This window comes from Vigna unguiculata, chromosome 9 (assembly GCF_004118075.2).
Source record: "Vigna unguiculata cultivar IT97K-499-35 chromosome 9, ASM411807v1, whole genome shotgun sequence".
In the NCBI taxonomy this organism is placed as follows: Eukaryota; Viridiplantae; Streptophyta; class Magnoliopsida; order Fabales; family Fabaceae; genus Vigna; species Vigna unguiculata.
Window position 1 is genome coordinate 20,273,796 of NC_040287.1, and position 6,239 is coordinate 20,280,034.

At 39.0% G+C, this 6,239-nt stretch overlaps 1 non-coding gene across 1 annotated transcript; it reads left to right on the forward strand.

Annotated features, from left to right (window-relative positions):
- Positions 1-248: 248 nt before the first annotated feature.
- Positions 249-355, forward strand: LOC114164916. The gene has a single exon (XR_003599651.1). It is a non-coding gene; the product is annotated as a small nucleolar RNA R71 (small nucleolar RNA).
- The last annotated feature ends 5,884 nt before the right edge of the window (positions 356-6,239 follow it).

Below are 6,239 nucleotides of genomic sequence, written 5' to 3' on the forward strand. Positions count from 1 at the left end.
TAAGAGCATCAATCTTACTTTCTAACTTCTTCGTGTACTCGGCTGCCCCTACATCATGAACAACTCTAACAATTATGGCATCACTCCTTGTGCCAAATTGTTGAGAATTTGAAGCCATGTTCTCTATTAGTTGTCTGGCTGCAGCTGGGGTTATGTTACCAAGGGCACCACCACTTGCGGCATCAATCATATTTCGATCCATGTGGTGCAAGCCTTCATAAAAATACTGCAGAAGGAGGTGTTCAAAGATCTGATGGTGTGGGCAGCTTAAACAGAGATTCTTGAACCTCTCCCAGTACTCATAAAGGGTCTCCCCAGATTGCTGCTTGATGCCAGAAATCTCCTTCCTTATGGCTGTTGTCCTTGAAGCAGGGAAGAACTTGGCAAGGAACAATCTCTTCAGGTCATCCCAGCTTGTGATGGACCTGGGTGCTAGGTAGTACAACCAGTCTTTCGCATTACCCTCCAAAGAATGAGGGAAAGCCTTCAAGTATACATGGTCCTCTTGTAACAGATGACATGAAACTGCTTCAAGTGTTTGCACAGGTCCTCACCTGCAAGACCATGAAACTTTGGCAACAAGTGTATTAAACCAGTTTTCAGCACATATGGAACCTCCTCCTTAGGGTATTGAATGCATAAACTATCATAAGTGAACTCTGGTGCAGTGAGCTCACTCATGGTTCTCTCATGAGGTGGAGGAGGTTGAGCCATGTTATCAGTATAAAAATCAAAATGCTCAGAATAAACAATATGCTCAGAATGCAAGGAATGAGAAGTGTTAGGAGTATGATGAGAATCAGAAGAGTCAGGAAAAGTCACTGAATATTGAGCATGCAAAGACGGATTCCTAAGATGCCTACTTCCTCTGTGGAATGTCCTATCAATCTCAGGGTCAAATGGTTGTAATTCACTTGGGTTTCCCCTAGTCATGCACCAAAAAGCATTAATTGTAGTGATATTGGCATAACATAGGGTATAACTACAAGTATACTCAAACGAACTCCAAATGACTTGAAATTTGGTAGGCTATTCCTTTGAGTGGTCAAACAGAAGCACAGAAAAAATCAAATCAAAACTCAAAGCACAAGTATTTTTGACAATTTTTCAAAAGTGGAAAAAATGAAGAAAAATCACAAAAAACATTGCTGAAATGTAGAAAATGGCATTTTCTGGAGAATCTAAGTTTGCAAACCGGCGGAGCGGGTTTTGACAATGATGAAGGATTATCTTGTTGTCTTTTAAGATTATTAAATATGGTGTGAGTTGATTAAGAAAGCTAAGTGAAATCCCCACTGGACATTAAGATAGCAAGCTATCTAGATGTGAAGGTTCCTTTCACAAAGCTCAAGAGAAGAAGATGATGGATTGATTCAAAAATGAAAAGGAAATGGAAAGGACATAAACCATAAAAACCAAGAACAATTAAAGGAAGAAGAAAACATAAAATGGAAAGGAAAGAAATGGTAAAAATGTGAGAAGCACGCCACTACAAGGCTAGGCTAGAAGCCATGGCAACCTTGAAGATGAGTGGATGTGTGCCGCCACTTGCTATGCAAGATAAGGCTTAAAAGTATTCACTCCCAAGGGAGGAAACTCTCACAAATGGTTGAGACACAAGAGTGTTTTTACTTCAAAATGTTTAACCCTTTTACATGTCTAGGAGCACCCCTTATATAGAAGAGTTTAGGGGCCTCTAAGCAAATAAAAGATACCTAAGGATGTCTCTACAAAAACCTAACCCTAGCTTCTAGAAACTAGGTCAAATAAGGTTACAAAAAATGAGAGACAAAAGAGCTAACTATGGTGTGTGCAAGGCTAATTTCGTTCTAGCACAAAAGGAGACAAAGAATGTGTCTCATATGTCTCCAAAATGTGGCCAAAGTGTGCTAAAAACAAAGGAGACCAAAGGTACATAGGTACACTTGTTTTATGGCTTTTACTTTATGCTTTATGCCTTTGCTTTACTCTCTCCTCCACATCATTTATGCTCCCCAATCACCATGCACCACCTAGCATTGCTTTCTTACTCCTAATTAACCTACAAAGCAAATAAACATAGATTAGCATGTTGGCTTAAGTCAAGTCAACTATAGTCAACAAGTCAAACCTAGTCAAAGGTCAACAAGTCAACTAAAGTTGATTAAACTAAGTCAACTTAGGGAATCAAAAATAACAAACACAAATGAAAGGGATGAAGGATTAATGAACTTCCTTTCTAAACATGCTTAGTCTTCTTAAGCATGTGTCTCCATCCTTGGTTGGGGTCAATCCTTCATCAGACAAGGTGGGAAATCAAATTCCACCCCAAATGCATATAAATTAATAGTGATTCTGATAACCAGAGCAAAAGTTATGGTCCTGTGAAGTTTCACTAAAAATTATTCCAAATTTTTTTTGAATCTCTTAACTCAGACCATACCAATTGCTCTAGCTATTTTTCCTATCAAGTTCAATGTCTTACAAGTGGGGGGGGGGAAATTTCAAGTCAAAACAAGCACCGTAGCTACCAGAACAAAAATCCAGAAGTTAAATGCCAGATTCAAACACTATTCATACACAATTCACTACTACAAATGACATTATTCATGCGCGCTGCGACACTATTCACTACACTACACAGAAACACACAGGAATGGAAACAGGCCCTGAACTTAACACAACATTAACATAACAATGAACATATACCAACTCAACCACACTTGAACTACACACACACCAAAACACAGAACACAAACACACTGAAAATTTTACTTTGAACGAAACGATTGGTCCCCGGCAACGGGGCCAAATTTGATAGAGGTCGTACCCCACCAAATTAAATCATATTAAATGCAGTACATGAAAGTGAACCAAGTCGTCTCCCAACGACCAATATTTTCATTCAAAGCGAAATTTCCAGATGAACACAATAATAACATAGAATGGGGGGTTGGCAGACACATTCAGAATGCTAATAAACAAATTAAATTAAATGCTATAGTGATTAAAACCGTATTGACATCCTTGATTCAAACGCAATTTCACTTATCATAGGCTACCAAATTAACACCAACTCTGCCTTATCTCAATCCACTAGATAATAATTCACTAAGCGAAAATTACAATCTAGCTTCATTATGCATTTAAGCAATGCACACATCCTTAAATTCGTGACAACCAAGCTACATACATTAGGCATGAACATATATTAACCAAAGCATATGCAATTACTCTGAAAATTAAGCATTAACAGATTCACCACATGCATTCCACGAATTCAGAACAAAAACATGGCAGATTTCACAAAACAAGCACAACCTCAAAGCTTCATTGCATTTTTCATCAAGGAGTCAATACACGAATTTAGCTAGACATGGAAATGAGCAATTAAACACTTCAAAACTGGAATCACAAAAACAGAACCAAGAACCCTAACTTATGAAATCTGAAAAACGCAATTTAAGAGCAAAAATAAAGATTTCAAAGCTTAAATGGAATGCAAAACGGTGCTATCATATATAAATGCGAAAGCCCCATGAATGGGTATTGTTCCAAGTCAATGAAATCACAAAACGAGTTGCCCAATGTAGAAAACGAAATCAAAACGCAAAACCCTCAATGGGTACTGTCAAATGTGCATAAAAACGGTAAAAATGACCCAAAAATGTGAAAAACCGTAAGGGGGACATCCATGGAAGCACGAAAAAAAATGGAGTTGGAGAGAATGGAGAAGATGAAGTAGCGACTCCCCTTCCATGCAGACCTAATTCTCGTAGTCATTTCACCCCCAGCCACTCAGAATTGCGAAACTGCCATTATGAGCTGCAGAATTACAAAAATGCCACTCTGGGCCTCAAATGTTGACCCATTGACTTTGCTGACGTGGAAATGACATGGAAATGATGTGGAAATGATGTGGCGACTCTCTTCAACTGAATATTGATGTCCAAGCTCCAAAATTGCTTCACGCAAATATCTGAAAATAATTAAAAACACAAATTAGGCCAAATAATGTGAAATTAGTCCAAATTCGGAACAATGGCCCAATAAAGCCCAACAGATGAAAAACACTCTAAAGATGAACAATTAAGCACTAATCAACTGTCTAATGGGTACACAAAGGCTATTGGAATGGAAGAAAATAATGACTCATCAGACGCCCAACTGTTAGGATGCCGCTGATTGGGTGCAACATTTAGTACCCTTAGCACTCCCATTGTAAAGTCATCAAAAGGAAGACAAACATGCAAATCATAGATTAAGGTAGAGTACATGTAGAAAAAATCATGCGAATGACCTTCTCGACCGTGACATACACTATCCCCACTCTTGGCTCGCTCTATACTAACAATGCGATCGTCTACTATATCAGCTAGAATGCCATACTTCTTACGAAAATCAACTATGGCTGCAAACTTACTAAACCTAGACAAAGGGATTTCACCCGGGGATCTACCCATTCGTACCCCGGGTGATGCAGGGCCGAGAACTCCTCGGCACCTACAAAGTCCTCATCGTCCCTCTGAGCATTATCACAACATGGGGAGTGAGACACGGTCCCCTCCTCCTTTGAGTCACTATGCCTGCTGGAAAGATAATAAGCAGAGAAGGATGACATACCTGGGGTGGTGCTGATAGGAAACGCTCGGCTGGAGTTGGCTCACTTCCTAAATGGATCCTTTGCCTCAACACCAAGACCCCACCTCTATTTATAGTGGACCACCTTCACAAGGGTAACCCCCTCATAACCATGAGATCTCGCTCCATCCAACGGTTGTCGGCACATCTCCTTTAACTCCCCACCTACAACATCTCATTATTATGACAAGATAGCCTCAAACGACGAGCCAAGTTACTACTTTCCCTTTCCCCATAATTAAAGCAAGTCTCATAAACACAAGTGGTTGGGGACATCTCAGTACCATTTCCAAGACAACACATCATAGCCTCTTGTGAACTTTGTTCACTACGAGCCTAAGGGGGCTGATGTTGGTGTATGGTCGGGTACTTTTCGGCCCAGTAAGGGGAAAATGGTCGAGATCATCCCAGCCCAGGTAAGAGAACCCTCATACTCTGGCCCAATCGCAGGGGCTTCGATCCAGCGCGACGCTGACAGCCCAATAAGTGTGATGGTCGGGTACATCCCGGCCCTCTTGGCCGAGTACATCCCGGCCCAAAGGAGTGGCAGATGGAATATGGGATTATGGTGCAGAGGTACAAAGGAGCAGCGCGCAATCTCAGCCAAAAAGGAAGGAGTTGATATTTGGCAAAGTACAGACTAGCAAACCCCAAAAAGGAAGGAGTCGATATCTGGCAAAGTACAGACGGGCAAACCCCAAAAAGGAAGGAGTTGATATTTGAGAGGTACAGATGGCCAAACCCTAAAAAGGAAGGAGTTGATCTTTAACAAAAGTACAGACGAACAAATCTCAGAATGGAAAGAGCTGATCTTTAACAAAGGCACAAACGAACAATCTCAGTCAATAAGGAAAGAACCGATGCGTGCAACCGCAGTCGGAAAGGGAAAGAATTGATCCTCGAATACAAACGGCCCGCAAATAATAATAACAGGTCCATTAAGAAATTAGTATAAATTAATGCCTAGTGAACACGTAAAGGTATGGTTTTCTCATTGAACCAATTACACCTCATATCGAATCACTTACTGACTTGAGCGTCGGAGTGCCTGCAGGTACCCCCACCCCCGGAGTGTAAGCGGTAGGGAGATCCAAGAGGAGTCCAGGGAGGAACAGGAAGAGGTTCGACACAGAGGGTTCTTGAGATCGTCTGGTTCCGCACCAAAATAGTATCGATCAGGTACAAGAATTATATTAAAAAATGAGAAAAAAATAAAAATACAGAAGTATTTTCAAAGTATTTTAAATTCAAAATAAAGAAAAAGTATCTTTTTTAATTGTTTTGATAAATTTTTTTAGTTTCATAATTGAAATATAATATAATAAATAAAATAAGATAATGAAATATTAGTAAAATTATCATTGTCTAAAAAATAAAAAATATAAATATATAGAAACATTGAGAAATATTCAACCATAAATACATATTTAAAAAAACATTTTAAATTAAAAATAGAAAAGATTATTATTTTTATTAAATTTGATAACATTTTAAGTTTTCTAATTGAAATATTGTACTACAAGAAAGTCCTAATTACTTATGACTGACCAATTATTTAAAAGAAATTACTGTAGAGGTGGTTAAGCGTATATATTAATTGTTAAACTGCTATATTTGAT